A 9,965-nucleotide genomic window follows, 5' to 3' on the forward strand; every position below is an offset into this window, starting at 1 on the left:
CTTTCTCTAGAATACTGAGGTTTGTAGTGTTGTAGGATCTAAGAACTCTCTGGCTGAGAAGTCTAAGGCTCCATCTACACTGCTATATAACCCAGTTTCTGAATCCAGATTATCTGCTTTGGACTGGTTTATATGGTTGTTTATACTCATATAATCTAGTTCAAAGCAGATAATTTGGATTCAGAAACAAGATTATATGGAAGCGCAGGTACAGCCTCAAAGCCCTTCCCTAAATTGTCAATCCCAGGATTCCATATGATGTTGCCATAGCAATTAAAGTGGAATAATAGTGCTAGAACAATGTAGTGTGGTAAGATGAGCCTTGTGACAGTCCTGCCTTGGTCACAGTAATCTAGGTAAGGCTATACCATCCATAACCCTGACATGAAGGCAAGTGGTGAGAAAACTTCTTAAGATCCCATTGTTATTAAAGACATAGGAGACTGAATTTTTTGGGAGTCTGTGTCAGGAGTGACTTGAGAAACTGCAAGTTGATTCTGGTGTGAGAGAACTGGCTGTCTGCAAGGACATTGCCCAGGAAACACCTGGATGTTTTGATGTTTTACCATCCTTGTGGGAAGCTTTTCTCATGGCCTCACATGGGGAACTGAAGCTGACAGAGGGAGCTCATCCGCTCTCTCCCCGGATTTGAACCTCCAACCTGTTGGTCTTCAGTCTTGCTTGCATAAGGGATTAACCCATTGCAACACTGGGAACTGAACTGAAAATGTGAAGGTAGTTTTGGATACCTTGTATATTGTATCAGTTAAGAGATGCTACCAGCCAATAAGAGCACATGGTTTTCTAGCTCTTTGATTTCACTATGGGTTACAACTTCCAGAATCACCCAGGCATTGAGTAGAGAGGCATTTCATTAATGAAGCAGCATACACAAATTAAAAAGAACCATGATGTTCTGTGTTGATATAATTGTATAATCATGTGTTGACCTTTCGATTTTTAATTTTACATGTATATTTGTATTTATTTGTATGTAGCCCCTGAAGAAAGCCACTGAAGTACACAAAAGCTGAAATGCATGGGACACAGAGCACTTTGGGCCCCTTCCACCCAGCCATATAACCCAGAATATCAAGGCAGATAATGATGATGATGATGATGATGATGATGATGATGATGGTGGTGGTGGTGAAACAAACTCTAAAGAAGTCTATACTGGCTCAGTTGTTGCCCAGGAAAATAAGGACCACGGACAGTGCTTCTCCTGGGCACCCGTCAACAAGTGGGCTACAGGAACCAGGACTGCACTTAAACACAATCGGCGCTGACAAAATTACCATCTGCCAGCTGCAAAAGGCCACCTTACTGGGAACTGCACATATTATTCGCTGATATATCACACTGTCCTAGACACTTGGTGTCCGACGTGTGATACAATACAACAGCCAGCAGTGACCTTGTTTGTTTTGGACTCATCTGTGGTGAAGTGTGAATTTTAATCTACAGTTATGTATAATAATAGATAGGTGTTTAAAAGGGTAAGTATTTAAACTAGCATAATTGGGGGATAGTAGCCAGCTCAACTCTCTTTGAGCTGAGTTGCCATGGAAAAAGGGGCAGAGCCAACTGCCACTTGGCAGGGCAGCCATTTTAAAACCGTTAGTCTGTAGTCAGCGAACTACAGGGAAGGCTGGTTCTGTAGTGTGTTGAGAACCAGTAAGGTAGTCTGTAGTCTATGAACTACAGGGAAAGGCTGATTCTACTGTGTTGAGAATCAGGAAAGTTTGGGCTTTTAGCCTATGTAGTTTAGGGTTAGGGTTAGGGTTATTTATATTATTAGTCAGTATATGAGTTAAATAATCTTTATTGCAACAGAAATAACATAAGGAAAAGATAAGCTTGTACCTGAAGTAATCTGTTAAAGAAAGAAACACATTTTGAAGGAAAATAAGTTTGAAACCTGTTTAGTGGAAGGAATAGTCCTCTTAAGAGTTGGTTTATGAAATGTTGTAAATGTAACCTCTGAAGATATGTGCCTCTAAGAGCTAAGAAACATTGAAACCATCAAGCTTCTTCTATACTTCAATAAACTTGTTACAGTTTCTTCTAAAGTCAAGTCTCTGTTACAAATACTTTTAAGTTAAGCCACGCTACACATTGAAGAAAGCACAAATCAATATTACAACTATTAGTTGTATTATCAATTTAATAAGTCCTTACAAAGTGGTGGCTCCTTTACAAACTGTTACAAATTGGTGGCATCATTACAAACTGGGTGCCATCTTTACAAATTGGTGGCCTCTTTACATCATCTTGTTGTGTTTTAAATAATAATAACATTTTATTTATATTCCTCCCTTCTCACCCTGAAGGGGACCTAGGGCGAATCACAGTACACATACACGGCAAACATTCAATGCTGCTTTGTATAGACAATACACAGACAGAACAGAAAGGAGGTCCCACAGTATCGTCTTTGAACTGGGTTATCTGAATCCACACCGGCCTATATCCCAGTTCAAAGCAGATAATATGGTAGGGGGTATAGAAAGGGTGTTGGATACATATCTCCCTTTTCTCTTTTGGATTTCATTAGCAATGACCAACTTTGCTAAACATGGGCTGGGATATTACTGGCAGCAGAATGTTTGCAAGGGATTTGCACACACAAAAAGAATAGCCTTGAGTTTGGTGTCGGGAATCCAAGGACAAATTTGATTTTCTCTCTGACATTTTGGATCACAACAGTGGGGCAACAGCTTGTTAGAATGAACTTTCTCCTGCTGCCTCATCATTGTTCCAGCCATCGATTTCCCAACCACTTCAGTGTCTCATGCCAACCAGACCGATGGGCCCACCTAACCGGGTACCTTCAGCCTTGCCCCAATAGATCAGACCAATGGCCCCCATCTAGCCTCCAAGCGTGAAATTCGATTACCGCGTCCCTATCATTAGCCTCATTGCTATAGCAACAGATGTGATTAGCAGACATAAAATTCCCCAACCCCTTTATTAAATCTAACTGCAGAATTTGACTCCTTGACCCTCGGCGTCTGCGGCAGCTGTTTGGTGATTAGAGTACGGGGGTTTGGGAGTTTTTCCTCATGGGCCTTTCGGCTTGTTGAGAGGATGCCAACAAGAGCCAGGTTCCGCTCCTAATCCAAGGAAGGAGCTCAGATTTCATCAAGCCTTAAATTCTTACCTTCCTAAAGTATGATCTGGGTAAATTCTGGAAAAAAAAATAATTAATACATTAAAAACCTTGAATATAAGTGTTTTCCAGACAACCATTCAAAGGCATACCCTCCCAACATTTTACATGTTGGATTTAAACTGTAGAATTAATATAATAATAATAATAATAATAATAATAATAATAATAATAATAATCTTTATTTATACCCCACCACCATCTCCCCAAAGGGGACTCGGGGCGGCTAACATGAGGCCAAGACCAAAGATACAATATAGCAAAATAAAATACAAAATGCAGACAACAAACATTACATCAGAACAAAATACATACAGTAGCAAAACAAAATAAATAAAGCAAATTGACATAATATAAAATCGAACACAATGGGCAGGCCAAATGGACGAGGTAAAATGATAAAACCCTGGACGAGGTAGGAATAGAAAAAGTGTTATTCATTAATGGAGTCTGGCACAACTTTAACTGCCATGACTCAATGCTACAAAATTATAGGGATTGCAGTCAAGTGGTTATTTTTTGGATGTCAGGAGCAACTTGAGAAAATGCAAGTCGCTTCTGGTGTGAGAGAATTGGCCATCTGCAAGGATGTTGACCAGGGGACATTCGGATGTTTGGATGTTTTATCATCCTTATGGGAGGCTTTTCTCATGTTCCTGCTGAAAGAGGGAGCTCATCCGCACTCTCCCCGGATTCAAACCTCCAACCTGTCAGTCTTCAGACCTGCCGGTACAAAGGTTTAACCCATTGTGCCACTGGGGGCTCCAGTTGCAGTTAAGTGAGATAGTAGCACTCTTTGGCACAGAAGACTATCACTCCCATGATCCCATAGCATGGAACCATAGCCGTTAAAGTGGTGTCAAGCTGCATTAATTCTACAATGTATATGCACCCTTATTCACCAACTGACTTTGAGGCAGTTCTCACTTTGATCCTGATTATTTTAATACTAAGTCAAGGATTAAAAGGGACTGCATGGGCTGTTTAGTCCAACCGTCTGTCATGGAGGAATACACAAACACACCCAGAAGTTGGCCGTCCAAACTCTTTTTAAGGACCTCCGAAGATCTCTAAGGCAATATATTATACTGCTGAGCAGCTCTTACAGAAAAAAAATATTCCTAAAGTTTGCACAGAATCCCTTCTGTTGTAGTTTGAATCCTTTGGTTCATGTTCTAGCCTCTGGGGCAGCAGGAAACAAGCCTGATCCACCTTCCAAATCAGTGCTTCTTAGGTTATCCGAAGTGGGTGACTAGCAATTTCCCCCTCAATATGACTCCAATTGCATTGTTCTTTCATGAAAGCTCTTCAAGGACTGACAGAAGGTGGCTTGCAGACCAACACTGGTCTACAGACTACCACTTTGAGCAATACTGTTTTGCATGAGAACCTTTCAGGTATATTTTAACATGGTTGTCATATGACCCTCAATGTTCTCCTTCCCAGGCTAAAGATGTTCAGCTCTCTTAGCCATTCATCATAGAGCTTTGAGTCCAGAGTTCTGATAATCACCCTTCTCTGAACACATTTCTGCTTGTCAGTATGCATGCCATACTTAGCTCATTGGAAGAAAGATGAGAAGTGAATATAACTAATAAATATTGAAAGAGGGATGAGAATTATGTAGCTCTCCAGATCATGGGCTTCAATTCTCTACTTTCTTCTCCACCAGGATTGCTAGAAGATACCTTTGATGTAAAGCAGTGGTTCACAACCTTTTTTGACCAGGGACCACTTGACCAGGAACCACTTTGACCAGGGACCACTTTGACTAGGGACCTCTTGACCAGGGGCCACTTGACCAGGGACCACTTTGACCAAGGACCACTTGATCAGGAATCACTTTGGCCAGGGACCACTTTGACCAGGGACAATTTGACCAGAGACCTCTCAACCAGGGACCACTTTGACCAGGGACAACTTTGACCAGGGACTACTTGACCAGGGACCACTTTGACCAGGGACCACTCTCCAACATTAGTACCAAAAGAGTTACAAATCCATTTTTGATCAACTTTAGATTCAGTTTGGTTGTTTGGGATGCTGACTCAGAAAATTGCATTGGATAGACCACATCAGCTCTAGTTTATGATACAGAACATATACCATTCAGTAGTCGCCATCTGCACACCCAGAGAAAACTATATTTAATAAGCTTTGTCACTATATGAGGGTTTTGCGAGAACAGTTGCTCTCACTGAAACATTGTAGTAACAGTGAGGCCATGGACCATATTCTAGTTATTGTGGACCACTGGTGGTCCATGGACCACAGGTTGGAAACCACTGATGTAAAGGCAGTTACCATTTTCCTACTCCATCTTCTCCAAACCGAACCTTCTTAGTGTCTTCCTCTTTTATTTCCCCTAAATATTTTTCTCACCTACTTCTGAGCCCATTCCAATGTATCTATGTGCATCCTTCTTCCAATGTGGAGACCAAATTTTCATAGCAGTATTCCACAAGAGGTCACAGCTCAATAGTTCAGAGCTGACTTGACTGACTATAATTTTTTTCCCATGACTTGGAAAATGTGATTCACTAATATATACACAGAGGGATCCAGGTGCCCAGACTCATCAATGACCACAGACAAGACTGTACATGACAATCTATGGACCAGAAATGGACCATGCCAGCTCTCCAATTGGGCGGCTTCTGCTCAAAATAGGGAGAATTGGCAACACTGCTTTCCAAATAGCCATGTGAGCCCCAGCTACAGATGGCCGAAACCTTTGGATGGATTTTCTTCCACAGTCTTGCACTTGGCATTTTATCAAATGAGAACTGCCCTTCTCACACCCTCCTCCCTAAATTGACTTCCTATTCCCCCGTTCCTTGCTAGAATAAACCTCTCCGACTAAATTGTATAATTTATCCACTTGAGCAATCTAATCTAAAAGTTACAAATCTTTTTTCCCCTCCTCTCTTGCACATCCTAATTTAAATTTAACTGTTGATTTCTTAGGAAATAATTCAGCTCCTGCCTTTCCAAATTAGTCATCTCTGCTGTTTACATTATTTGCTTGTTTATATTAATATTTTCTTTTAGCCTGCTTCTCCACCCAAGGGCCTCCAAAATAGCTTACTGAGTTAGAAAAAAAAACCCCACCTAATAATAAAAAGCACAACGAAAACATTAAGAGAGAAATATATGATAGAATACGTGAACGAGCAGCAAGACAACTTCCAGCTGTTATATGGCCTGGTCCCAAGTCCCCTGAGAAGGATTCTTTCAATAATGACCTTGAAGTCAAAACTGATGTGCCCTGCAGGTCTCACACCCTTGACTCTACTTGAAATATGAGTTTGGAAGGGAATCCCCAATGGGCTGCTCTGACAAAGAGAAGAATATTTATATTTAAGTCTGTGCAGTGTGCTATAGAGTGTCCAAACAGCTCGCATCCATAAGCTGCATTGGCACACAGTGCTAAACTAAGATTCTGGGTGATCTTGGCTTGCCAGGGACATCATGTGCTTGTGCACACCAGGATGGTTGATGCCTTTTTGCTTCATCTACAAATGTAAGTGATCCCCTGGTGGCACAGTGGGTTAAACCCCTGTGCCGGCAGGACTGAAGACCGACAGGTCGCAGGTTCAAACCCCAGGGGGAGTGCGGATGAGCTCCCTCTATCAGCTCCAGCTCCTCATGTGGGGACATGGGAGAAGCCTCCCACAAGGATGGTAAAAACATTAAAACATCTGAGCGTCCCCTGGGCAATGTCCTTGCAGATGGCCAATTCTCTCACACCAGAAGCAACTTGCAGTTTCTCAAGTCGCTCCTGACACGACAAAAAAAAGTTAGTAAAGAAACCAACAATTGTTTAGTTAGCATGTCACCTGAAGCCGCAGTTGTCAGTTGCTAACCCGGCAGAATTTGTAATGTGAAAACAAATTCTGGTTTATAGCTTGGAGTTATAAACGGAGCAACAAACTAAGATTTCCTCAGTTTGGGGAATCTGCAGAACAAGGAAGACAATTCTAGTTCGGTTACTGTCTTATGCCATCAGAAAATAGGATTGAATGACCTGAACACAGTAGTTAACTGTACCAAGTCCTGTAAACTAAGTTTTGCCATAATCTGGTGTATTGTTATGTGTGAATGTCACCATTTTTTAAGAAGAAGAAGAACTTTATTTTTCTACCCCACCTCCATCTTCCCGAAGGGACTCGGGGCAGCTTACATGGGGCCAAGCCCAGGCAAATTACAATTAAAAACAGAACAATAACAAATTAAAACAGCATAAAACAGCATAACAATAATAAACAAAAATCAAGCAACAGCAGACTAATTTTGGAGTGTGGGAAGGAGAACTCTGTTTCCATGCTATAGGAAATAGCATGGAAACAGAGCAATTAAACAGGATCAATTCAGCTTAACTTAAAAATGTTAATAGTAATGTAATATAGGAATTAAATGGATACTTTGAAGATATATCTCTCAATGAAGTTAAGATCTTCTGGGAAGGCCCTGCTCTTGGTCCCACCTCCTTCGCAGGTGCGACTGGTGGGGACAAGAGACAGGGCTTTCTCAGTGGTGGCCTCTCGGCTATGGAACTTCCTCCCTAGTGAAATTAGATCAGCTCCCTCCCTTCTGTCCTTCAGAAAGAAAGTGAAGACATGGTTGTGGGACCAAGCCTGTGGACAGTAATCTGCAATGCAATCATGTGATCTGAAAAACAAGTGAACAAGTGACTGTGGAATAGTGCAATTTATGGAACGGCTCCTGGAATATGCCTTTGGACTGCATGATTTTAAATATAACTGTTTGTAAGATTATGTATTTTTAATTATTGATTTTAATGTATACATTTTGATTTGTTTTATGTTAAAATTGGCATCTAATTGTGCCTTTGTTCTAAGCCGCCTTGAGTCCCCTGCAGGGTTATTTATTTATTTATTTATTTATTGTGTCAGAAGCAAGTTGAGGGTAAAGTTAAAATCCATTTAAAAACATAAAGAAAGTTTTAAAAACTTGGCATTATGCTAAATGCCCTTTGACCAGAAGCTGGCCACTTGGAGTGCCTCTGGTGTCGTTGTGAGAAGATGCTCCATCGTGCATGTGACAGGGCTCAGAATGCAATGTAGTAGGTGGTCTGTCGTTTGCTTTTCTCTACACTCGCATGTCATGGACTCCACTTTGTAGCTGCATTTCTTAAGGTTAGCTCTGCATTTTGTGGTGCCAGAGCACAGCCTGTTCAGCACCTTCCAGATTGCCCAACCTTCTGTGTGCCCAGGAGGGAGTTTCTCATCTGGTCTCAGCCACCGATTAAGGTACTGGGATTAAACCTGACACTTTTGGATTCTCACTTGCTGAGGTGTTCCTGCAAGTATCTCTCTCAGTTTTAAGAAGCCATTTCTTGATTTAAGCCATTGGCATGCTGGCTGATGTCTGAACACAGGATGGGCCAGAGATGTCACTGTCTTGGTCCTTTCATTATTGGCTGCTACTTCCCGATGGATGTCAGGTGGTGCAATACCAGCTAAACAGTATAATTTTTCCAGTAGTGAAGGGTGTAGACATCCTGTGATAATGGAGCATATCTCATTAAGAGCCACATTCCTGCGGGGTTGAGAAAAACAGGATATAAATGAAGTAAATAAATGTATTATCGAAGGCTTTCGGGGCTGGAATCACTGGGTTGTTGGAGGTTTTTCAGGCTATATGGCCATGTTCTAGAACATGGCCATATAGCCTGAAAAACCTACAACAACCCAGAAGTAAAAAATAAATAAAGTTCTTTCATGGGAGATCAGTATTATCCCTCCGTACTATGGAAGAAGCTTAGAAGGACTGGATTGCTTGAGGCAAGATTGGATAAATAACTCAACTTACCTTACCTTCTACAACTTTAAGATCATCTGGGGAGGCCCAGCTCTCGATCCCGTCTGCGTCACAAATACATTTGGTGGGGACAAAAGACAGGGCCTTCTCAATGGTGGTCCCTCGGCTATGGAACGCCCTTCCTAGGGACATTAGATTGGCCCCCTCCCTCTTAACATTCTGGAAAATAGTCAAGACCTGGTTGTTCGAGCAAGTGTTTGAAAATGCAAGGTAAAAGACATAGGAACTTGGAACTACTGGACGACAAGATAGATAATGTTTTAAATTAGGAGATGCAAATGGCTTATGTTTTTATTACTTTTGTTTGGTTTTATGCTATGTATTAATGTTTTAAATGTTTTATGATGTTCTTGGGCATCAAATTGTTGCCTATGTAAACCGCCCTGAGTCACCTGAGGGCTGAGAAGGGCAGTATACAAATATAGTAAATAATAAATGAATAAATAAAGTTTAGTCTTCCAAATGTTGTTGTCCTTCTTCTCACAATTCAGCACCATCTAGTGGACCATATCTTCCTCATCCTTGGCCTAAGGCCACCTAATGGGTTTATGGTACAAACAATGAGATTTCATAGATAGATAGATAGATAGATAGATAGACAGATAGATAGTTGGAAGAGACCAAAGGGCCATCCAGTCCAGCCACCATAGAGAATAGGACATGGAGTAATGGTTTCAAAGTAAAGGAAAAGAGATCCCACCCAACTTTCTGAAGATAAGTTCATCTTATTGAACTTATAATCAGAAAAGAACTTCATGATGATAAATTCAGCTTTTAGCAAGGCTCATCTTCAACAGATATATTAACAAAGGCAGGATCTTTTCAGGTTGACAGTCTGAGCTACCAACATTTTTATCATCTCTGCTCCAGTGCTTTCAACAACAGTCTGATACAACGAAAGGAACAAAACAACTGTCTTGCAGTATTTTTCATCCTTTGGATCGAGTAC

This window comes from Anolis sagrei, chromosome Y (genome assembly GCF_037176765.1).
Source record: "Anolis sagrei isolate rAnoSag1 chromosome Y, rAnoSag1.mat, whole genome shotgun sequence".
Classification (NCBI taxonomy): domain Eukaryota; kingdom Metazoa; phylum Chordata; class Lepidosauria; order Squamata; family Dactyloidae; genus Anolis; species Anolis sagrei.